We start from the raw sequence: 26,264 nt of genomic DNA on the forward strand, positions 1-26,264 counted from the left end.
ACCCATATACCTCAACAAGGAGGGGTCAAGGGGAGGGGGTCAGTCACGGATGAGCCTAATAATGGTACCAAACTGACTATATTTGCTGAATACAAAACTAATTAATAAGTTTTTGTTTTTTTTAAAAAGAATGTGACCTGGTAGTCATTGTGACTTTTGTCTAATTGTACTTATTACAGCCAGTGTGTAATTTCAAATTTAGGGTTTTATTTTTCATTTGTTTATTTATTGCTTTTTCGTGGTAGTGTCTCACTCTGGTCCAGGCTGGAACTAACTATGTAGTCTCAGAGTGGCCTCGAACTCATGGTTATCCTCCTTCCTCTGCCTCCAGAGTGCTGGGATTAAAGGTGTGTGCCACCATGCCCGGCCAAATTTAGGGTTTTATTTAGGGGTTTTTATTGTGTCATAATTCCTGTTGTTGCCTTAGGAACTTAAAGAACAGCCTGTGCTGTGAGAAATGAGGTAAAATTGTCCAGATGTTAGTATCTATCCTAAAATAGAAGTAGAAGGGAGAGACAGGAAAAGATGAGGGTGAGGTGATTTGCTAGAGTTAGAGGGAGCAAGTTACTTGGCTAGAAAGGTAGCTCTACTAAGGTTTCTTATTGTAAAATAAAGTTCATTGAGAGCAATAGTCATTTGTTAAAAATGTCAAAGGATGCAAATAGCTCTCTAACTTGTGCTTTTGATTCCTATTCCATTTCTGGAATGATATTCCTTTTACCTTTTTGTGTGTGTGTGTGAGGTAGGGTTTCACTCTAGTCCAGCTTACCTGGAATTCAGGATGTAGTCTCTGGATGGCCTTGAACTCACTGTAATTCTCCTATTTCTGCCTCCCAAGTGCTGGGATTAAAGGTGTGTGCCACAACACCTGGCTACATATCACTTTAAAAAAAAAATCAGTTATGGACATACTCAGTATGTAAACAGCACACTGAGTCATGTCCCCAGCCTAATTTGATCTTTACATTCAAGTGTAGGTTCTGACCAATACAAGTCATGTTCCAGAGGATCTTGCTCTAGTGAGAAACTACATTCAGTAAAATCACCTGCCTAGACAACAACTTTGGAAACATCTGGAAATGGAAAAAAAAAATAGAAACAAATTTTCCATTACACAGTAAATTTATTATATTTGTTTATAGCAGATAAATGTATGTTCTTAGGTAAAATCTGCTGTTATATATTAGTGACACTTTTATTCTCAATGAATTAAATATATGCCATTTTACTTCACATGTTTTCTACTTAGCATTTTACTTTTCTTCTAATTAGGACTCTTTTAGGCCACACTACTATTAAAACCCTACAGTATTGCAAATATATGTGCTCGCACTGCTAATGACTTCCCACCTATTTTGCAAACACTCATGGTCTCCTCTCCTGTCCCCACATGTAATACAAGCTTCTTATATTTTCCTTTTATATGATATATAAGTCAAAGTCTCATTGATTCTGAGGAATGCACCCTACTCAGGGACTTTTTTACTAATTTGAGGAACTTTTGATCTTGAAAGCTTCCCTCTGTCATTCAAGATGTTAGATATGTTTTAATAAGTGTTTTCATATTTTACATCATTTTGAGTCTCTTCATTTTATTTTGGGATCATTAAGATTTACATCTTGTGTGTGTGTGTTTTCAGAAGGGGACTACATAGATTTTTGTTGACTTCCCCCTTGGCCCTCCATTTGAATATGAGATATATTTATTTGTTCACTTCATCTTGTTGAGGAGCTCACCTTTGATTTCTTTATTTATAAAAGATGCTTTGAGGGAATCAGCACACAACTCCTACAGTCCAGATGCTCGCTTGAGCTACCTCTGATTGCTTGGGAGAAACAGTGTTCAAGCATATACATGCAAAGTAATCCAGTGATTTCAAAATTCAAACTTTTGCCTACAGAATGTTTCTCCATCAAATAATACAAGTTTGAATCATTATTCCAACTGTATTTATTCTAATGATTTGATTTTTAAGGTTACAGTCTTGAAATGCATTGATGGATATACTACAAAACAAAACAACTGTCTGGACTTCATATACTGCTAAATTATGGGGTTGCTGAGGTGATTTTCTACATAATCTGGGTGCCTTTAATGACCATTCAGCAGAAATGCTTCTCAGAGTCATGTTCCAAGAAAATTTTCAGTTTTATATTAATTGGCTTATTGTCTAATGGACAATATTAACCTGTTAAGTGATCATATTTTCCTTCTTGTTTGACAAAAGGAAGTACAACTTGAGTTGTTTGGATTTTTTCTCAGATGAATTTCCTCACTATAATAATCCATAAACTTTAAATTCAATTCTTATCTTACTCTAAGTTCTTTTCTGAAAGGTAAGAGAGAAAATTCAAAAGAACACCTTTTTTTTTTTTTTGAAAAAGCATGAACAATGTATGTGATATACATTCCATGAAGAGATTGCAAAGCAGAAATATAAACCTTTTATATGGTCAAGCAGGTACAAGCTACTGCAAATATGACTGAAGATGATGAAGAAGTGTTCTTCAGGAAAATGAATGTAGACAATGCCACTTGTCAGAATGAACTCTAACTTAGCAAAGAATGTGGGTACTATGGGCTTACAAGTCAGCTTTATCTGAAGGGAAGACAAATTGTTCATATGTTTACACTTGAAGGTGGGAGGTAGTGTTGCAATGTGGAGCATAGAGTCCTAGGAAGCTAAACATTTAACATCCCATTGAAACTGGGAGACAGGTACACTACTTTACTTTGTACTTTTATGATTCAGAGAGATAGCTCCCAGGTCCTTAAGAAAAACATTTCTGAGTTATATAAACAAAAAAAAAAAATAAAACAAAACAACACCACCAACAAAAGGCATACTTACTCTTGAAAATAATGCAGGGTCATTTCAATGAGAGTCAAAAACGCTTAGAAGTGGGGCTAGAGAGAAGGCATAGTGGTTAGTGTGCTTGCCTGTGATGCTTAAGGACCCATGTTTGACTCTTCAGATCCCACATAAGGCAGATGCACAAAAGTGAGACAAGTGCAAGGTCACACATACCCACTAGTTGGCACAAGTGTCTGGAGTTTGATTACAGTGGCTGAGGCCCTGGCACACCAATTCTCTCTCTCCCTCTCCCTTCACTCTCTGTAAAATTTTAAAAAAAAAAGTAGAATTAAAACAAACAAACAAAAACACTTATAAATTTTCTGAGGTAAATACTCTATGGTGAAGATTCTCAGCAGAGAGAACTGTCTTATTTTTAATTTATATTTTGTGTTGTAGGTTCTTATAAATAAATAAATAATATATAAAGATATTAAAATAATAAATAACAATATGTATATGCTTCAGTAAAATATCATAAAATATTTGAATATATAAGTTTACTGTACTAGTTGGTATGTGAGACCTTGCACTTGCCTCACCTTTGTGTGTCTGGATAACGTGGTATCTAGAGACTACAACATGGATCCTTAGGCTTCTCAAGAAAGCATCTTAACCAATAGGCCATCTCTCCAGCCCATACTAATGTATTTTGATTAAGATTAAACTTCCTATTCAACTCTCCAGCAGGTAGATGCTGGAGGAGGCATGTCACTGGAGGTAGATGTTCATTCTAGCCCTAGTGGTTGTATATAGAATCAGTTTGAGCTCTGACTACTTCTGCTTGCTCATATTGGCTTTTCTCTTTCTGTGGTGGATGCTGAAGTGAGCCAGCTTCTTCTGACATGATGGAGCTTCCCCTGAATCTGTAAGCCTGGAATAAACAATTTCCTCCCCTAAGATGTTTCAGATTAGATGTTTGTGCTACCAATAAGGAGGTAACTACAACATAAAATTGGTACCAATGGAGTGGGGTTGTAACTCACCAGGTATTATGAGGTATAGCAAATGCAGGACAATGGGGGTTGTTGGTTTTTTCAGAGTAGTTGTGTTTTGGACATGGCCATTAACTCAGTGAGGCAGGTTTTGGGGCAGTCCCCTCATCAAGGGCCAGTGGAACCATGAGGATGAGCTATGGATTACAGTCAAGACACAGTGGAGATGCCAGGAGTATGTGATGGCTGCCAAGGAGAGCTACCAGCATGATATGGAGCCTCCACTGTGCTATGAGCAGCCAGGTGGAGAGACAGAATTGGAAACCCTGGAGATAAGTCACTGGTTGTAATTACCACACATAGAGCTACAGGATTTGATATTTTCCCTGTTTGTTTTAGATTTTCTATTGGTTCAATCTTTTCTTGATATGCTGAATGTTATCTTTTTTTAGTGTGAATGTCTTTTCTATGCCCTATGCTTTCTGGTTTTACAGCTCAGATAAAAGAACCTGGACTATGAGTGCCGGGCTCCTCCCCGGTGGGTAGGTAGTGCTGGTTCCTCCCAAGGGGTTGAGGAGAAAGATGAGCATCAGACAACTCAGAGCCTCTCCTAGTCACTGGAGAAAAACCACAGTCGGGAGTCTTGTCAAAGCAGGAACTCACTTTATTGTTACAAGCATTTGCCTCTATAATGTTGGGGACGAAGGTAGAGATTTTAGGATGGGGGAAGAGGTAAGGGCCAATAGTAAACTGTGACTATTGAAATGATAATTCCAACTCCTTCACAAACGTATCAGTCAAGAAGCCATTAGGCATCTTGCTAAATCCTAGCTGGCTAGAGACAGGTCGTCAAACTTTAGCTAGGCTCAAGAAGTTCCACTAGGCCTCATGCCCAGGCCTCTCAAGGCCCAACATTTCCCCCTTTTGTTTTTGTAAGAGCATTAGTCAATGTGGCCCCTGTCTTAGGTTGTCCCCCTCTGAAGATCTTACCCATCACTGGGTATCATGTGTTTAGCTTGCTGAGAACCCACTCCGTGGCCTGTCTTAGGTTGTCTCAGTCTGTCTGAGATCTTACCCATCATTGGTCACATGGAGGGCAGAGGAGGTGGCAGTGGGTCATCTAAGGAACTTAATTCCTGAGTTGCCAGCCTGTGGTAATGTATCTCAACTGATGGAGTTTTATTGCCTCTAGCTGCTGGTGAATGAATTATGTAATTTTGTTAATTACACAAGGCCCGACAGTGAGGATAAGGAGGAGGGGAAGGATGGGCCTAAGATAAGGGAGGAGGTAGGGTAATAAGCCATGTAAGCCCATCCACAGTGGGCTGTCCTGAGGGTCCCATCACCTCCTCTCCAAGTCTTCCTGGAGCCTCTTAATCTTGTCCTGGACAATTCCTGATTTATTGGTGTAAAAGTAGCATTTTTCCTATAAAAACAAGCATATGCCTCCCTTTTCAGCAGTCTAGTCCCCTCCTGTTTTATAGGACTACCTCAGCCAGAGAATCTAGCTTTCAGGAATGATATCTACATCTGGGATTCATGTGGCTAGGGCACAAATGCCCATTCAAGTGGTGGGCAGAAAGTTATAGGCCATCCCACCTACACAAACATAAACCATTCCAGAAGGCGGGCAGTGTTGAGCACTGAGCTCAGTTGTGTTAAAAGTACATAAGGAAGGATGAATGTACCCCACATCTATACTGGAATTATTAGGGGAAGGCGGGGCTCAAATGTAAGTTCATTTGATTTTTTGATGTTGGTGATCCTCACTGGGGTAAGGTAGAGTCTCATAGTTGTTTTAATTTACATTTCTCTGATGATTAGGGATGATGAACATTTTCTTAAGTGTGTGTTTGCCATTTGTATATCTTCCTCTGTGAATTGCCTGTTCAACTCTGTGCTCCCTTTTGTGAGTGGGGTATTTGTCTTCTTATTGTTTAGACTTTTGAGTTCTTTGTAGATTCTAGAGATTAGGCCTCTATCAGTTGGATAACCCGCAAATATGTTCTCCCATTCTATGGGTATTCTATTGGCTTTGCTTATTATATGCTTGTCTGTAAAGAAACTCTTCAGCTTCATATGATCCCATTGTTTGAGTGACTGTTTAAGAACTTGAGCCACTGGGGTTTTGTTCAGGAAGTCTTTTTCCATTCCTATATCATGGAAAGTACTTCCTAATTTTCTTCCAGTAGTATTTGAGTTTCTGGTCTTATGTTGAGGTCTTTGATCCATTTGGATTTGAGTGTAGTGCATGGTGAAATGTGTGGATCAAGTTTTAGTTTCCTGCATGTGGTTATCCAGTTTGTCCAGCACCATTTGTTGAAGATGCTTAACTGGTATAAGGCATAGCAAGGAGAAACTAAAACAATGTAAATTGAACCATCATAACCTAAAGTTAGTCTCAGTGTCTGTAATTTTAACTTGTTTTATTTTGTTTAAAATCTTAAATTTCAGCCGGGCGTGGTGGTGCACACCTTTAATCCTAGCACTCGGCAGGCAGAGGTAGGAGGATTACCATGAGTTTTAGGCCACCCTGAGGCTCCATAGGGAATTCCAGGTCAGCCTGGGCTAGAGTGAAACCCTACTTTGAAAAACTAAAACAAAAAAAAACCCAAAATCTTAAATCTCTCAGTCCAATATCTCTAGCTAAGCACATCAGTCCATTACAAATTTAACCTTGATTAAACTCTCTGGGCCTGGGCATTAGGGTGCAGCCAGCCCTTATGCCAGTAGCCCAGTTTCAACAAAGTCCCCTGCAATCTTTCCTTTCCCTTAGAAAGCTCATAAGCCAAGCCTTGAAGTTTAATGCTATCTGAATTTAACATTCTCAGACTCTCATCAGAATAATCCATAAAAATTGCCTTACCACTCCAGAAGACACCTTCAGTTGCAAACATCAAGTCCATGTCTATTCCTCCAAATCAAAGGTTCCAAAAGATAAACATCCACATGGTCAGGTTCATCTCAGTCCACTTATCACATATCTTCAGGTTTGCTGAGATAAACTTCCAGACCAGGTACAGTTATGGAGGAAGGGATATTTATTGAAGCTTATAGATCCAAGGGAGGTTCCACATTGACAGAAAAAGCTGGCCTGCCTTCACGGGCCCAAGGAGAGAGAGAGAGAGAGAGAGAGAGAGAGAGAGAGAGAGAGAGAGCAGCACAAGCCTTCACAAATACAAAAGCTGCTGGTGAACCAAAAGTGAAAGGAAAGAGAAAGGGAACGAAGAGATGTTGACAAACAAGTACAGGTTATAGAAGCAAAATTTAGCTCATTAAATATAAAGACTGCCTCATAACTGATGAGAGTACACTCACTCACACATGTACACCGATTACCTCTTCAACGAATGCCTCTCATGGGGCACTAGTTGGCAGGGTTCCTGGAGGCCCATGTTGGGCACTAGATGCCAGGCTCCTCCCCAGCAGGTAGGTAGTGCTGAGGAGGAACCAGGCCCACTGGTTCCTCCCAATGGGTTGAGGAGAAAGATGATTGTCGGATGACTCAGAACCTCTCCTAGTCACCAGAGAAAAAACACACTGAGTCAGGAGTCTTGTGGAAGCAGGAATTCACAGGTACTCACTTTATTGTTACAAGCAGTTGGCTATATAATGTTGGAGACTAAGATGGGGATTTTAGGATGGGGGGAGAGGTAAGGGCCAATAGTAAACTGTGACTATTGAAATGATAATTCCAACTCCTGCACGGAAGTAGCAGGCAAGAAGCCATTAGGCATCTTGCTAAGTCCTAGCTGGCCAGAGACAGGTTGCCAAACTTTAGCTAGGCTCAGGAAGTTCTACTAGGCCTCTTGCTCAGGCCTCTCAAGGCCCAACATATGGGGATGCTTGAATACTACTGGGATTAAAAAAAAATCGGAACTTTAAAATTTGAATTGAATAAATTTCATTTTATATCATGAATAGTCATGTTTATGGGAGACAGGGGTAGAACGTGGTGGTTTGAAGTAGGTGTCCTTCATATTCTCATGTGTTCTAAATGTTTGATCCCGAGTGGATAGCAGTTTAAGAACTGGAGCCTTGCTAGAGGAGGAATGGTGTTAGGGGCAGTTTTAGCCAGTTACCCTTGTCTGTATTTGGTATATTCTTCTACTACTGTTGTCCATCTAATGTTGGGCAGGAGGAAATATCCAAGCTCTGCTCATACCATCCTTTCCCTTGCCATCATGGATATTCCCCTGGAGTCTGTATACCCTTTGCACCCCCAGGCTGATTTTATCCAGATGCATTGTGCCAGCAACACAAAAATAGCTGCAACAACTGTCTTTGAAATGTCTATAATATGAGGCACACTTCTCACTTACAAATAAGAACATAGCTAACTATGCTTTAAGCTTCCTCAGAGTATCCAAGTAATAAAGATAGCAAGGCTCCCTCCTTTTCTTAGATATGACTGAACTCTAAAATGTAAAACAAAATACATAAATAATTGGTATATTGTTTATTTTATTTCTTTGCTTATTTTTTTAACCTTTTTCATGAGTATGTATGGGTGCATGTACATGCTCACAGGTACATGTACATGTGTGGGTGAACCAAGAAATGGAGAGGGACAGGTATATGAGATCTTCAAACTATGAGATGGTAAGAGGGCAGAGTGAGAGAGATGATATGGAAGACAGAGAGAGAAGGAAGATGTGTGCCACAGAAAAGAGAGGAAAAGAGAGAGGGAGAGAGAAAGACCGAGACAGATACAGAAGTAGATACAAACTTTAGGGCATTGTTACAGTCAGGTTCGCACTGCTGGTAGAAATAACCCAACCAAGAGCAGCTTGTGGGAAGAAGAGGTTTATTTGGACTTACAGCCCGAGGGGAAGCTCCATGATGGCAGAGGAAAATGATGGCATAAACAGAGGGTGGACATCACACCCTGGCCCACATAAGGTGGACAATATCAACAGGAGTATGTGCCAAACACTGGCAAGGGGAAACTGGTTGTAATACCCATAAGCCCACCCCTAACAACTCACTGCCTCTAGGAGGGTTTAATTTCCAATTGCCATCAGCTGGGGAAACTAGCATCAAGAACACCTAAATTTATGGAGGGCATCTAAATCAAACTACCACAGGCAGGAAGAGAGATAGAGCAGGAGGTATAAAGGCTTATATACCCCTGAGGAGAGGGAATGGTGGGGAGACACAGGGAGATTCTGGAAGACTTGGTAAGGTTTGGGGATATATTCCATAGACCCTGCAGTCAACAAGATAGCTGGACATCACACAGGGAATTGAAAACTTTGAAGTCTCAATTGCTAGAGCAGGTAATTTCCAAGCCTCGGGGTTAGCTTGGCCAGATTCTGGGGTGGGGGCAATAATGAACAAAGGGCTCTGAGACTGTAATATAAGACAGAGTTTAAAGATGGTGTCTTGCTATCTTTTTTTGTTCTCTGAGATAGGTTCTCTTACAGATCACAGAACTCACCAATTTGGCTAAACAAGCTAGTCAACAAACTCAAGGGATCTTTCTACCCCTGCCTCCCCTCTATTTGGATTACAGGCCTATATCAGTATATCTGACATTTAGTGAGTACTAGGGATTTGAATTTAGATACTTATGTTTACAGGGGAAGCATTTTACAAACTGAGCCATGTCCTTAGCTTCGTGTGTGTGTGTGTGTGTGTGTGTGTGTGTTCACCTCCTTTCACTTTTTCCCTCTCTTGTCAGCTGTCCCTATGTAGTTGGGAAATTGATTCCCTAGAAACAAAAGCTTCACCTGTCTTAAAGATGCTAGAAGGCTGATTGGATGACTAAAAATTTTGTGATTGTTTAGAACTGGAATGTTGTAGGCCCAGAGCCAGCTTTTCTCAAACTATCTGTAGTTCCTTTAATAGCCATTTGTTTTAACTTCCTCTGTGTGGGACCTAATAACCTTGTGACTATTATGTAAACTCTTTTTTTTTGGAAAGTACTAATAGATATCTAGCTTGTGTGCCAATGGCTACCCAAAGCCTAAGAATGTCATCAGATAACATGCTATAAGCAGAGTCTTTCTCATTTAGCCAAACTGATGTTCTCACCAACTTATTTTTTAAAGCCTTGATTTATGGCTTTCTTTGTTATGTAAATACAAAAAGTTCATAAAACTGTCATCATGCAGGGTATGCTGGTAAAACTTGAGTCTATGTCCCTGGGCCATGGTCACTCATATTTGTTTCCAGAATAAATTATCCTTTATTCCCTTTGAGGCAAGTGTTCTACATCAATACTGCACAGTTTGTTTTCTGTGAAATTCATGTTATGATTTCCTCTCTCTTTTAACTAAATTTTCATTGTTACTGGGCTCTTTCTTTGGTCTCTCATAATTTCTCCCACTCTAGACCTCTGTTAAAATACTTCACTCAATGCATGCAAGACATAGTATAGAAAGGAAGGTAGAGTTTACTAAAGGTAAAGTGGGGCACTCTCAAGGGGTGAGAATGGACAATGGCCAGAGAGTTCATTGTCCAACTATCATTTTTAGTCTCGCTTTATACCATTTCTAAAGTCTGTGGAACAGATGGATTCTCAGACAGGAATTTTCCTGTCCAGGTGATTGACAGGCCAATTTGGATTCATTCTTACAGGAGTGGGTATGTAAAGCTTCCTTCTAGATAGTAATCTTATGACAGTTCAGAATATATCTCTACTTGGGACTAGAGATAAGATCCAGATCTCATTATTTTTACTAGTAAACATGTAACAGAGCAGATTAAAAAGAACTAAAGACAGACTAAAATGAATATCTAATAATAGCCATGCTTTACTAGGAGGAAATAGTTTTTGCTAGATGAACTTCAAAAAAGGTCTGCTATTTCCATCTTCTTTGTCTAAGGTGTGGCTGTACTTTTACATTGTGATTTACATGGTATTTTATGTGGTATTTTAAATGGCATGTTATGTGATATTTTATGTGGTATCTTACATGTTATCTTATGTGGTATTTCACATAACATTTACATGATGTTTTACATTGGATTTACACAGTGTTTTACATGGTATTTCAAGAGGGGTTGTGATGCTTTTTCCCTCTTTTCCTTTGTTCTTTCATAGTTTAAGAAGTGGAGACTGTGATAGTACCACTTCCTTTGCCTAGTATTTTTCACTTGCAAAATCAATGATAACAGAGGTGGGGCCAGAATTGATCTTCAAGATAAAACCAGAACAGGTCTCCATTCTATAGATATGAGAGTCAACAAATATGTTTGAGGTCAAAGAACTCTACCAAATGCAGTAGTCTCCTCATTATCCCAAAAGTATTCACTTTCCACTGGGGAAAACTTTCCTTTGAGAGACATTACTCCATTATTCCATGCCAGGACTTAAGTAATTGTCTCCTTCAATCTTTGATTCCCAGTATGTTTCAGAAGGGGTGGTGGAAAGTGGGGTCCAGTATGAGTAAGAAGAAGATAGAAGTTAGCTTCTGTAAGCATTAAAGACAGGGTCTGTGGTGAATTACATGCCAGTCTCTTAACCCATTATAAGTCACTCATATAGCACAAGGTAAAAAATGAAAAAAAAAAAAAAAGACTTGTTAATAACTTTCAGATTGAGTACAGATGCAGCATTTTGGGGTCCAGGGAGGAATTCTCAGGCTTGTAAACCCCAAGTTTTATGTCTTTATTCAATTTTAGCAAATAATTAAAAAGATGAATTCTGAGAAGGTTAAATTATGATGTATGAGGTTTATTTTATGGGAACTTGAATCTGGGGGTAGGATACCCAGAAGACTCAAGCCAGAAAGACATCTTACCCAGCTGGAAAGAGGGAAGAGGAGATGGAGAAAATTTTCTTCATAGAGGGAAAAAGCCTCTCCCTCTCACTCATTCTCTCTCTCTTTCTCTCTTTCTCTCTCACACACACATATGAAAGGCAAAATGTGTGAAAAGTTCAGAAGAAGCAAAGCATGAGAGCATGAGACTTTCACATAAAAGAAAGCTAAGAGGTTGGATAGTAAAGGGACAAGAACTTAAAGGAAAACCATACATGTAACAAAGTAAGAACAAAGTAGAAGCAAAATATATGTTGGAAGCCAGAAGGAAAATACAAAAGGAAGTAAGAATTACCCTTACCTTCCCAACTAGGCTAGGAGGGGAGAGAGCTTAATAAAGCAGGCACCAGGAGAGTCAGTGCAAGAGAAAGAGAGAGAGATTATACTTATGGTGGGCCCATTTATATAGGCCAGACACCCAATTAGAATGACCCCTGCCCTCAGAAACCTAATTGGCTCATGGACTCAGGGGCTGACTTAGGTGTGCTAAAGGTGAGTCTGGTGTGCTAAACTGAGGAAGAAGCTGAAAGTTACTGTTGCTTTTAGCCATATTGGATAAGACTGGATCAGACATGGGTTCTAGTCTTGCTAGGACAGTCAAGTTGGCATTTCCTTGTTCTTGTCCCTGAGTGACTGACTAGAAAAAAACTGTTTCTTCTTCAGTATAAGCTTTTGGGAAGAAGTGACTATGATATGTGATAATTCTCCTGACTAGGTACGTGACGGGCATCTGCTTTTTTGTTTTAGCTGAGGGGTATACACAGGGCTTATAGGTCTCTTACTGGTTTGGTAGCAATGTGAGCAAAGCACTTCCAATTTCTATAAAAATGACCTCAGTCTCCATCCCGTCTCTACCATAAGTCTCACAGAAGCCCAATAAACTAGGCAGCTCCCTGACAATTCCTCTCTCATTCTCTCTCTTATTGACCCTCTAACAGGGAAGACTTTTTATTTTCCTGATTAATAAAGTTACCTTTTGTGCTCACCCTTTGTTTGAATTCCTTAATTCTTCTTGGGCATGTGCCATGAACTTGAGAACACTGACTCTGGGCAAGGCTTTGCTGGGCATTGATTTTGTGTGTGTGTGGGGGGTGTTCTCAGCCCATGAGTTAAGCCACTGAGAGTACAGAAAGGCTCTGCTTTGCTCTCAAAACAAACTTCAAGGCTCCTGCAGCTTCATTTTGCAAGCTACTAATTATGAGGGGAGGCATTCATCTTTCATGGCCTTTAATCCTGTAGTCTACCTGGTTATCAAGCACATATTTAAACTGATCTGCTATACTTGTTATTGTTAGATTATTTTTTTTTTGTTTGCACCCATATCAGCTAAGTATGTGAAAAAATATATAACTCAAGTGGAAACTTAAATGCACATGTGAATGGCAAAAGCAAAAACAAAAACACCCTATAATCTTATAAGACATAGATTTTTTTCAAGAGAGTGATTTCTTACACACCCAATTAAAGCCTCCAATTTTAAAAACTTTAAAACTTAAGCAATGTGTCACAGCATACATATGACTCCAAAGGATTTTGCAATGCAATTATTGTATTATGAATCCAATATTTCTCCACTTAATGTCTTACTTTGAAAAGCTAGCCTGAGTTTTTCTTGCTTTTTGTGACTTTCAGGCAAATGCCCTTTCATCTTTCATGTTCCCCAAACCACAGATTTGTGCTCAGGTCGTTTCTTGTTTGATAGCTTCACTGTTACCCCAAGGGCACCAGCAAGGCTAATGAAGGAAAGCCTGTTGGAGCAAACTCAGCAACAAGGCTAACTTAGGAGTGGTTTTGGTAAATGGCTGTACATGAACACTCAAGAAAATAAGGTAAAACATGGGATGACACTGAGAGTTTTTCTTAGGAAAAAATATACTGTCTTTTGTCAAAATTAATTAAATTGAAGAATAGAAAAATCTACTTTTCAATTCCACTTAGAGTATAAAAAAAATAGCTACTTTTGTTTTTAATTGTCTTTATCACACATGTGATTAGTTTAGCCTAATACACTTCTGCCTTATTAGAAGTGCATATGTTGCAAAGCAGAGAGAAAAATAGTCATGTATTAAAATAAAAAACTTATGTATGAAATCAACCATCTAAATCTAAATTATCTTTGGTTTTAATGAAAAAGGTGTAGTAATTCCTTATTTCATGGGACTGAAAATGCTCCTGAGATTTTAAAAGAGATATCCAGAGGCAAGACTTCATTTCCTTGACAATTAAAATTATTGTGGTGGTAAAGAACCATGCTGATAATACACCCCTTCCCTGGATGTGAGAAAATGGAACAATTAGTGCAGGCTAATGAAGGATAACATGTTCACCTCATTCATTGAACCGCACAGCTTTCTGTGTATATCTAATGCTCTGTAAGGAAGTCTGAATCATAACCCACCTTATTTCACTGTGTCAGTGCAAATCAGAGCTCTCACCTCAAAGGGAATAAGAGATAATTTATTCTGGAGCCAAGTATGAGTCAGCATGGCCCCGGATCACAAGTTCAAATACTCGAATTTGTGTCCATGTGGCAACAGTTTCATGAAATTTTCATAGTTACAGAACAAAGAAAGTTATAAATCAAGATTTCTAAATACTTTCATGGAAATAAGAGGTAAATTTCTGCTATGGGTCATAGATGCTATTTGATGACATTATTACTTTTTTAAAAAATTAAAATTTTATTTATTTACTTATTTGAGACAGAGAGTCAGGGAGAGAGAGAGAGAAAAAAAAGAGAGAGAGAGAGAGAATGGGCACACCAGTGCCTCTAGCCACTGCAAACAAATTCCAAATACATGTGCCATCTTGTGCATCTGGCTTATGTAGGACCTGGAGAATTGAACCTGGGTCCTTAGGCTTCACAGGCAAGCACCTTTGCCATTACGCCATCTCTCCATCCCTTATCTTTTGGGTTGGTAGAAGCTAGGGGTCTGTTTGTACATTTGAAAATAATTTACCTAATAGTCACAAGGATGTTAGGTCACACAAAGTGGTAGGCGATAAACGGTTTGACTCTGTACTTGCAACATTCCAAATACACATAATCATTGTCATTCTAATCTGCCAATCAACCTTATAGAATTTTTAATGTGGCTGTGGCTTTTTTTTCCCTAGGATCTTCAGTTAACAACTGGATTAAATGTTGAGTGCCTTATTGTATGTGTTTGATCTTATCCCTAGAACACCATGATAATCATTAATGATAATATAATAAAAGGTAAGATGCCAGGAGGAGTTCTTCTCTGAGATATGGATCACAGATATAATGTAGACATCTTTGTTAATATCCTTACAGGCAGTAGATTCAAGTGGATGAAATTTTTGTTTAATGGCAAGGAAGTTTAATGAGGATTTAATCATTCAGACAAGGTGAACCAGTTAGAAAGGGCCAAAGCCTGAATGTGAAGACCCACCGATTAATTTCATGCCATTATGTGGGACTGTGTCCCAAGAAGTAGTACACCAAATATGCAAAAGGATGTTTTTGTTCCAGAGCAGACATTATTAAAACGGCTGAACTATGAAGAACACAGGTCATACTAGGTAAAGTAGGGAAGTACATCATAATTCTATAGGTTGTCAAAAATCTAGATGAAGGGCTGGAGAGATGGCTTAGCGGTTAAGCGCTTGCCTGTGAAGCCTAAGGACCCCGGTTCGAGGCTCGGTTCCCTAGGTCCCACGTTAGCCAGATGCACAAGGGGGCGCACGCATCTGGAGTTCGTTTGCAGAGGCTGGAAGCCCTGGCGCGCCCATTCTCTCTCTCTCCCTCTATCTGTCTTTCTCTCTGTGTCTGTCGCTCTCAAATAAAATAAATAAATAAATTAAAAAAAAAAAAAAGAAAAATCTAGATGAAGAGAGAGAGAGGTCAAATTAGAAGATCTATGGGAGGGAATACATGCCTGGTACTGAAAACCTAACCAAAAGCCTATGGTGGGGGGAGGTTATGAGCATTAGGAATGCAATTCTTGCTCTTGTCTGGCTAAATGCATATATTATGCTCACCAAACTGCTAAGCATTTTACTTAATGTTCATATCCATATATTAATGCTACTCTTTCTTTTGGTTGAAGAAACTTCACTTTTCAGATGGTTGTCACAACTTTTGGGATGACCCAAAAGGCACCACAGTGATGAGAAGATGTGATAGAAAAATGTTTAGCACTGAAACATCCCTATCACACCTTCCAAGGCTCAGGGTCCATTGCTGAAGAGGTGTTAAAAAGAATGTAAGAGGGCTGGAAAGATGGCTTAGCGGTTAAGCACTTGCCTGTGAAGACTAAGGGCCCCGGTTCGAGGCTCAGTTCCCCAGGTCCCACGTTAGCCAGATGCACAAGGGGGCCCACGCGTCTGGAGTTCGTTTGCAGAGGCTGGAAGCCCTGGCGCACCCATTCTCTCTCTCTCCCTCTATCTGTCTTTCTCTCTGTGTCTGTCGCTCTCAAATAAATAAATAAATAATTTTTTAAAAAAATGTAAGAGTCAAAGGAAGAGTAGGACTGCTTAAAATGCAATGGACCAGACAGAAATTGGCCTTTATATCCATGACCTTGCAGTGCCTAACACTATTTTTATGAGACCCTCATAACAGGAGGACAATATGATGACCTCAAAATAAAAAGAGAGACTAATGGAGAAAGGGAGGGGATATGATGGAGAGTAGATCTGTGAAGGAAAATTGGTGAGGGGAATGACTTATTGTTTATTGTCTGTAAGTATAGAAGCTGTCAATAAAAGGAAAAAAAGAAATACTAAGTGGTTAAAAAAAAGAATCACTTAGTGGATGTGGTGAGGGGAGAAACTGAAGGTAATAGAAAGGGATTATGATAGATTTATATTATGTACACATAAGAACACTATCAAAAAGTTTTAAAAATGTATTCTTTTTATCCCCAATTCTGAAAAAAATTATAAGTGTTATATTTATTTAAATTTATACCTATATATAAACCTTAATATATGTAAATTATTAAATATAAGAACATGAAACAATTCATCATAAATATAAAAGTTATTATAAAACTACTTTCAGTTATTGCATAGCTATTTCTTCTTAATCAAAACAATCCATCTTGAAGGCAGAAGGGAGCAAAGAAAAAGCAACTTGAAAGACTCAAGAAGTTTTTGAAATTTACAAGATTCAAAAGCCTCCCTCTTCAAGTTTACATAAGTAATAACAATTGCTCAGAAAGGGAGATTCTGGCTGGCTGTCCAGCCTGAAAGTTGCATGGAGTGTTCCAAAAATGCAGTGTTCATGAGTTGACACCCATGTCCAGTGGGTCTTTTGATGATGCAGTTGCCTTTGAATCGAATGCTTCTGTAAGCAACCCCTTGTCCTACTCATGTAAATGGCTCCAGGAAACTTACGGATTCACTAAGCTGAACTATTTCTTTGGGGTGTCTCTGCCCTATCAGAGTGAATCGACATTTGTTTGCATCTCCCCAGTATAAGTTACAGGATATATTTGGTATCTGAACAGGAGCAAGCAGAATCAAAGATGAACTGAGGAACCATTGATTTCATGGACACTGCAATAGGTGTTGAAACCTGTCACTGAGGCTCACATGGGTGAAGGTGTGGTACCCACAGGGACAATCTCAGTACACCTGTCATACCCATTTAGTGTGAGAGGGCGTACCTGCTGCCTGTACCAGTGGTTGTATGCTCCCTGCTATGGGGAATAGGGCATACAACCAAGGTCAAGCCATCTGAGAATGGAGAGCCCATGGGGGAAGTACAAATCCCAAGATAACTCTTTTCCTCTATTTGAGTGGCATGACTTCTTAGTGAATGGGATCCACCATTCACTTATGTATGTGGGGTCCACAAATTGATGATGGACTTGAGAATATATTGCAATCCTTAAAAGTCACTCATGTAGAATATGATCATAGTCAGCCTGCTTTGTCATTTGATCGCAGTATGGGTGATAAAACATACAACTGAGGCTCAGCTCTCTCTCTAGAAAGAACATGTCCATGTAAGGGATGAATTACGATTAAAAATATATGAAAATGCTATTCTCCATGTTAGTAGGTGAATTGGCAAGGAAAGTGAGAAAAGAGAAAATGAGATGGACGTGTTGGCTTGCCATTTATTTCACCTGGCAAGATGCAAGAGAAGCAGAGTACAAACTAGATCTCCTAGCATTCAAATGTTGGGGACCAATGAGAAGAATTAGCTAATGAGATAGATAACTCCATGATTTATCACATGGACATGTGCTTTCATAGTGCCCCAGTAGAAGAAATTAATATTATTAAGGAATACACAGCATTTAAACTCTTTAGTTGAGCAACAATTAAATAAGCAATGAAAGAGCCTCTTAGAGCCTAGCTTTTGAAGCTGTGGGGCAAAGGAAGGATAGAATCAGTCTGAGTACTGTGGCAGCAGTGAAAGATAGTAATTTAACAATTCATCCCTCCTTGATACAAAGGCTAAATAACCTGAAGCAATATGAGGGAATTCAATCCCTGCTGGATCGGCTTATTTGAGCCATGAGGTTGTTGCTAGCTCCCATCCCTATGAATATCAGAGACTAGAAGATAATGGAAGAAGGACAAGAATTACTGAAAAAACTAGGTATGGGAGAAATGGTGCTTGATACCCCCCTCAAAAAAATTCACTACACCAGGTAGGATTGTGTTTATAGGAATTAAGAAAAAAATTGATTCATAAGGGACTTGAGGAGTTCAGAGAGTTGTTTCTTAAACCCAATGGCAGGGTGCAATCTTCATGAGGTATGAGAATGCTTGAATATCTGAATGACTTTGACTGGAATATAATTCTTTTCTGAAAGAAACCAAGATGGGTAATAGAAGATAAAATCAGACAAAGAGGTCTACCCAGGTTATTCAAAGACAAACATGGCCAGATATGTTAAGCAAGAGTTCCTAGCAAAGAAAGGTTAACCGAAAGACAAATTCTCTGCCAGTGAGCTTCAGGAAGGCATTAAAACCTGAACAACAATTCAGAGAAGACACAAATGATAAAATGGTGCAGGTGAAAATTATTAACGTGACATAAGGTAGGCAATTATCTCCCCAGAGAATGCAGTATATTTTTTGTCTTGTAAGAGAATAAGTGGGAGTGGAAGTTGTTCATCCAGCCCAGAGTCCTTTTAGCAGCTAAATGTGGCAGGTGGAAAGACAAGAGTCACAGTGTTGATCTAGAACCCGCCAGAACCAGGAAGTTGGCTTCAGCAGTAAGTATGACAGGCAAGAGTACAGGCCTTCTTTTCCTTACACCTCCTTAGTCTGCAGTCCAGGCAGTGCAGGCAAATCCTGCCTAGACTGTTGGACACAGGAGTGAGGAGATCTGCTGCAACTCCAATGCAGCCAAACCCCAGGATGCGGAGGTGACAAGGATATATGGATTTTGGAGAGCTAATTGTGTATCATCTCCCAGACATGAGGTTGTACACAACATTGCTGTTTTTATAGAAAAAACTTTTTAATTAAATTTCATGTTTTTTGAAGTTTATACACTTATATTCTGTCTCTTCATCCCTCATCTACTGAGAGACCTCCTCAGTGGGGTTACTGGTATTCACTCTGGAGTTCTGAAGGCCTCAATAAGTCTCTCTCTGGGTGTGTGTTGTGTGTGTGTGTGGGAGGGTGTCACAGACAGAGAGAGAGAGATGGGATGTGGTGGGGTTTTTGCCTTCTTCTACAATGCTTTCTGAGCCTAGGTGGGCATGTTACATATCTGAATTAGTGTTGAGTTCTCTGTAGCCTCAGGATCTCTGTTTTGATGAGATTTGAATGACACAGAGTCTGTCACCATCTCTCTGGAGCTGGTTTTCAGGCTTCCACTTCCTCTGCTATGACTTCTTGGCTCTAGCAGATGTGGTGGAGGTGACCCATTTCATATTAGGCAGGAGGCTATTTTTCTTCTTTTATTGATGGGTCCTGAATCTCCTCAGTATTCTCTGTCATCTATAAAGTAAAATAGATTCTCCAACCAAAATTGAGAGTACTTTGGTTTGAAAGGGATAAATCTAGTTATTTGAGAGACTTTGTGATGTGTGTACCCACACTTCTTACCCAAAGAGCAGTAGAGGTTCTCTCTGGAGTCTACAAATTTCGCATCCATGGGATTCTGACTTATTTCCCAGTGCCAGGTATGAGTTCTCTTCCACTGAATGGGACTCATGTCCAATATGAGAACAGTTGGTTATCCTCATAGGCTGTATGCTACTATTGCATAGATGTGTACTTCTCACCTAGTTGGTTGATTTCATAGCTTGAAGGATCTCTTGCTTATTCATGCTATTGCTGACCATTATCCCCTACCAGCTCCAACAGCATTTTCCAGAACTATGAGGGTTAGACTAGAAGGAACTGGATTCCTTCTCAGTTCCAGTGAGGTCTTTCAATGTCCTGTGAATGCAGACTGTGTTGTCTTGCAGGTAACCATGTACTTCGGCAATTGCTTGCATTATTTTAGCTCATTGTGGGGAATAACCCAGTTCTGACCTGGGATTTACCAGTCAAAGTCCATGATTTTAGGTTTAAGCTTCTATGGAGCACTTACATCCTGGTCTTTCCCATCCCAACTTACTAAGGGTTATATATTGTAGAATGCTAGCCTGGAGGAAGGATTCTGTGTTACTGATTCATCTTGTTAGTTTTGTTTAAACCCTCCCCACCTTCCCTTCCCCTTACCCCTCAAATACCTCCATCCCTTACTCTTTCTTTCTGCCTGCCTGCCTTCCTTTCTTCCTTCCTTCCTTCCTTCCTTCCTTCCTTCCTTCCTTCCTTCCTTCCTTCCTACCTTCTTTCCTTCTTTTCTTCATACTTTCTTATTTTTTTCTTTCTTTTAAAAACATTTTCTTTACTTATATTTATATATTTATTTGAGAGAGAGAAAGAGGGTGGAGAAAATAGGTGTTTTACAGCATCCAACCACCGCAAATGAATTCCAGACATATGTCCTTAAGCTTTGTAGGCAAGCACCTTAACCACTGAGCAATCTCTCCAGCTTTTCTTGTTTTCTCTTCCTTCCTTCCTTTTTTCCTTCCTTCCTTCCTTCTTTCCTTCCTTCCTTCCTTCCTTCCTTCCTTCCTTCCTTCCTTCCTTCCTTCCTTCCTTCCTTCCTTCCTTTCTTTCTTTCTCTTTCTTTCTTTCTCTCTCTCTTTTTTTCTGTTCTCAACATGTCTAGTAGCTCCTCTTCCCCTCCCTCCCTATTTCTCATTTTTCATACCTTCATTCTAGTTCCATGTTAATACTCCTGATGTTTAATACCATTATAATCAACTCAAACTGTTCCATGTTAGGAAACACATATGAGAGAGAAAATGCAGAATTTGTATTTTTGAGCCTGAGTGACCTCACTGAGTGTGATTTTTTCCAAGTCCATTCATAATTTTGTTTCTCCTTACCCCTAAGAAGAATTGCATTGTATATATATACCTCATCCTCATGAACCATTCATCTTTTGATGGGCATCTGGGCTGATTCCAGTTCCTAATTATTGTAAATAGAGCAGTAATGAATATGGTTGAGCAAGTGTCTCTGTAGGACATAATAATCTTTGGGGTATATGCCTGAAAGAGATATAGCTGGATATAATAGTAGATTTATTTTCAGCTTTTACAGGAATTTCTGTACTGATTTCTGTAGTGACTGTGCAAGTTTGCACTGATGCCAAGAGTGTTTAGGGTTACTCTTTCCCCATAACCCTGCCAGGGCTTGATACCATTTAACTTTTTCATGATTGCCATTCTTTTTTATTGTTGTTATTATTTTTTTTTTAATTTTATTATTTTTTTTAATTTTTTTTTTTATTTGAGAGCGACAGACACACAGAGAAAGACAGATAGAGGGAGAGAGAGAATGGGCGCGCCAGGGCTTCCAGCCTCTGCAAACGAACTCCAGATGCGTGCACCCCCTTGTGCATCTGGCTAACGTGGGACCTGGGGAACTGAGCCTCGAACCAGGGTCCTTAGGCTTCACAGGCAAGCGCTTAACTGCTAAGCCATCTCTCCAGCCCTATTGTTGTTATTTTTAAAGTATAATTTTATTACTGAAAACTTTTATCCATATACATAATAAACCATAAATCCCTCCCCTTCCACACTTTCCCCTTACAACTCCATTCTCCATCATGTCCCATCCTTTTCTCCATTAGTCTCTCTTTTACTTTGAAGTCATATTTTTTCCCCTATTATGAGGGTCTTGTGAAGGTATTGCTAGGCACTGGGAGGTTGTGGATATTGAGGCCAATTTCTGTCTGGAGAGTTCTATTGTAACGACTTGTACCCTTCCTTTGGCTCTTACATTGTTTCTGCCACCTCTTCAGCAATGGACCCTGAGCCTTGGAGGGTATGATAGAGATGGCTCAGTGCTGGACACTCCTCTGTCATTTCTTCTCAGCACCATGTTGCCCTTTTAGTCATCCTAATGGTCACTGCCATCTGAAAAGTGAAGTTTCTTTAACCCAAAGGGAGAGTAGCATTAATATATGACTATGAACATTAAGTGTAGAGCATACTGGGCAGTTTGGTGAGGATCATATATGCATTTAACTAGACAAGAGCAGGCTTGATACTTCTAAGGCACATGATTTCCCATGCCAAAGGCTTTTGATTATGTTTTCAGTACCAAACATATACTTCCTCCCACAGAGCAGGTCTCTAGTCCAACTAGAGAGCAGTTGGTTTCCCCTAGAGGAGACATGCCACTATTTCAACTGTTTGGTCATTTGGCCTGGCTGGCAAAAATTGAGGTGTCCAGTGTCCACTGTCTTCACTGCCAATGACTTCTGTCTCCCATAGGGGTGTGTACAATGCAGCTTTTTCCAGCTTTCAGTTAGCTGGTCTACAGTGAGGAGGTCTTAAGCTCAGCTCCAGCTTGATTTGTTAGTGACCTTGCCACCCAAGCATGTGAAGTCTTCAGGAAGAGGATCTTACCATCTGTTTCTCATGGGAAAACAATAGCCTTGGAAATATCCTGTAATGATTGTAGGCAACAGGGACCTTCCTGACCAAAACCTCACTGGAAGGTATCCCATCCCTAGCACTAGTAACAATATATGGCTTCTGGTTATGCCATTATTCAAAATTGTAGGGTTTTATATGTCTTATTCAGAATAGCTTGAATTTTTATTGACCCTACCACCACACTTCTTTTACTCAATTTCTTCCCCTGGCCTCACTTAGGCCTTTCCACTCCCTGTAATCTGTTCTTCTACTTACATGTATCCTCCCTCCATTACAGCCTTTTTCTAGCATACTGGCCTCTACTATCAATTTTTCATTACAGCACACACACAAGTCTACTCATTTGTAGCCAGGATCCACATAGGACAGAATGACAGAGAACATATGGCATTTGACTTTCTGGACCAGGGTTACCTCACTTAGTATAATGCTTTCCAGATCCATCCATTTCAATGAACATTTCATAATTTCATATTTTTTTTTACTGCTGAATAAAATTCTATTGTGTAAATTTAGCACGTTTTTTGTTTGTTTTTTGAGGTAGGGTCTCACTCTGGTCCTGGCTGATCTGGAATTAACTGTCATCTCAGGGTGGCCTTGAACTCATGGCAATCCTCCTACCTCTGCCTCCCAAGTGCTGGGATTAAAGGAGTGCACCATCATGCCCGGCTAATGTAGCACATTTTTATTATCCATTCATGTTGAAGGTCATCTAGGCTGGTTCCATTTTCTACCTATTGGGACTAGAGCAGCAGTAAGCATGGTTGTGTAAGTATCTCTAAGGTAGTGAGAAGAGTTGTTAGGATATATGCCTAGGAGTGCTATACCTGGATCATATGGTAAATCTATTTTTAGCTGTCTCAACAACCTCCACATTGATTTCCACAATGGCTGTACCAGACTACATTCCAACCAACAGTGTAGAAAGGTTTCCATTTTTGGGCTGGAGAGATGGCTTAGCGGTTAAGCGCTTGCCTGTGAAGCCTAAGGACCCCGGTTCAAGGCTCGGTTCCCCAGGTCCCATGTTAGTCAGATGCACAAGGGGAAGCCCTGGCGCGCCCATTCTTTCTCTCTCCCTCTATCTGTCTTTCTCTCTGTGTCTGTCACTCTCAAATAAATAAATAAAAAATAAAAAATAAATAAATAAATAAATAAAAATTTTTTAAAAAAAAAAGGTTTCCATTTTTCCACATCATTGCCAACATTTATCGTCATTTGTTTTGTTGATGATAGCCATTCTGACAAGAGTGAGATAGAATCTCAAAGTAGTTTTAATTTGCATTTTCCTGATCGCTAAGGATGTACAACACTTTTTAGATGTTTATATGTCATCTGCATTTCTTCCTGTGAGAAGTCTCTATGTAGTTCCATAGCCCATTTTTTAACTTGGTTGTTTGACTTCTTATTCTTTTGTTTCTGAACTCTTTGTATATTCTGGATATTAATCCTCTGTTAGTTGTATAGCTGACAAAGATTTTTTTCCCATTCTCCCATTCTGTAGGTTGTCTCTTTGAGCACAGTATCCTTTACTGTACAAAAGCTTTGTAATTTCATGAGATCCCAGTGGTTGGTTAGTGGTTTTATTTCCAGAGAAATTGGGATGATACTCAGAAATTCATTACCTATGCCAATATGTTGAAGGGTTTCCCTTACTTATTTCTATCACATTTTCAGAGTTTCAGGTCTGATATTAAGGTCACTGATCCATTTGGACTTGATTATAGTGCAGAGAGAAAGACATGGATCTATTTCCATCCTTCTACATATAGATATCCAGTTTTCCCAGCACAATCTATTGAAGAGGCTAGCTTTTCTCCAATAAATAGTTTTGGCATTTTAGTCAAAAAGTAGATGGCTATAGCTGCCTAGATTAATATCTAGGTCTTGATTCTATTCCATTGATGAATGACTTTGTGCCAGTACCTTGCTGTTTTTGTTATTATGGCTTTGTAATGTAGCTAAAAATCGAGTATGATGATACTACCAGCATAATTTTTGTTGCTCAAATTGTCTCAGCTATTCTGGCTTTTTAATGCTTCCAAATGAATTTTAGGATTGCTTTTACTACTTCCATGAATAATGCCATTGGAATTTTAATGGGGATTGCATTAAATGTGTAGATTGCTTTTAGTAAGATTGACATTTTCACAATATTGAATCTCCCAATCCAAGAACATAGGATGTCTTCCAATTTCTTAGTGTCTTGTGCAATTTCTCACTTGAGTGTTTAAAACTATCATTGTAGAGAGCTTTCATTTCCTTGGTTAAGTTTATTCCAAAGTACTTTAATATTTTTGAGGCAATTGTGAATGGGAGGGATTCCCTGATTTCTTCCTCTGCATGTTTTAGTATATAGGAAAAGTACTGATTTCTACGTGTTTATTATGTATCCTACTATGCTGGTAAATGTGTTTCTAAGCTCTAACAATTTGCTGTTAGAGTGTTTATAGTGCTTTATGTATAGAATCATATCACATGCAAATAATGATAATTTGATCTATTCCATTCCAATTTGTATCCCTTTTATGAGTGTCTTTTGCTTTATTGCTATAGCTAAGACTTCCAGTGCTATATTAAATAAAATGGGGGGACAGTATACACCCTTTTATTGTTCCTGGATATAATGGAAAAACTTCAAGATTTTCTCCAGTTAGATTGATGTTGGCTGTAGGTGTGTCATAAATAGGGTTTTAATGTTGAGATATGGTCCCTCTATTCCCAGTTTCTGTAGCACTTTTAACATGAAGGGATGATGGATTTTGTCAAATGCCTTTTCTGCACCAATTGAGATGATCATGTGATTTTTGTCCTCAGTGCATTTATATAGTGTATTACTTTTATCAATTTGTATGTGTTGTACCATCCTTGCATTTCTGGGATAAAGCCTACTTATTTGGGGTGAGTTATCTTTCTGATGTATTCTCATATTCTGTTTGCCAATATTTTGTTCAAAATTTTTTGCATGTATGTGCATGAAGAAGATTGGTCTGTAATTTTATTTCCTTGTTCTATCCTTGTCTGGTTTTGGTGTCAGGGTGATGCTGGCTTCATAGAAGGAGATTGGTAGAAATCCTTCCATTTCTGTTTTATGGTAAAGTTTGAGAAGCAGTGGCATTAGTTCTTCCATGAAGGTTTGGAAAAATTCACCACTGACAACATTGGGACCTGGATGCTTTTTTTTTTGTTGTTGTTGGGAGACTGTTTTTAACTGCTTGAAGCTCTATACTCATTATTGCTCTATATAAATGGTTTATCTAATCTCTATTTAATTTTGGTATGTAATATAAACACGATTTTCTAACTGAGATGCATAGATATTCTTAAACTATGTCTTTATGGTGTTTTGGATTTCTTTGGAATCTGTTTTAATGGTGCCCTTTTCATATTTAACTTCATTAATTTTTTGACTCTTTCTTTCGGTCAGATTTGCTAAGGGTTTATCAATCTTGTATAACCTTTCAAAGAAACAAAACTTTTTATCATTGATTGTTTGGATTTTTTTTTTATTTTAGTTTTTATTTCATTAAATCCTTCCCTAATCTTTATCATTTCTTCCCATGTACTGATTTTTGGTTTGCCTTGTACTTCTTTTACCAAGTAATTAAGGTGAAGCAGTAATTTTTTTACTGATGAATTCTCTCATTTTTTAAATATACACACTTAGAGCTATAAACACCCTCTTAGGACTGCCTTTATTATGTCCCAAAAGTTTTTGTATTCTCATTATCATTTCATTCTATGAATTTATTTTTTCCTGCTTGAAATATT

Source organism: Jaculus jaculus, chromosome 7, assembly GCF_020740685.1.
Source record: "Jaculus jaculus isolate mJacJac1 chromosome 7, mJacJac1.mat.Y.cur, whole genome shotgun sequence".
Classification (NCBI taxonomy): domain Eukaryota; kingdom Metazoa; phylum Chordata; class Mammalia; order Rodentia; family Dipodidae; genus Jaculus; species Jaculus jaculus.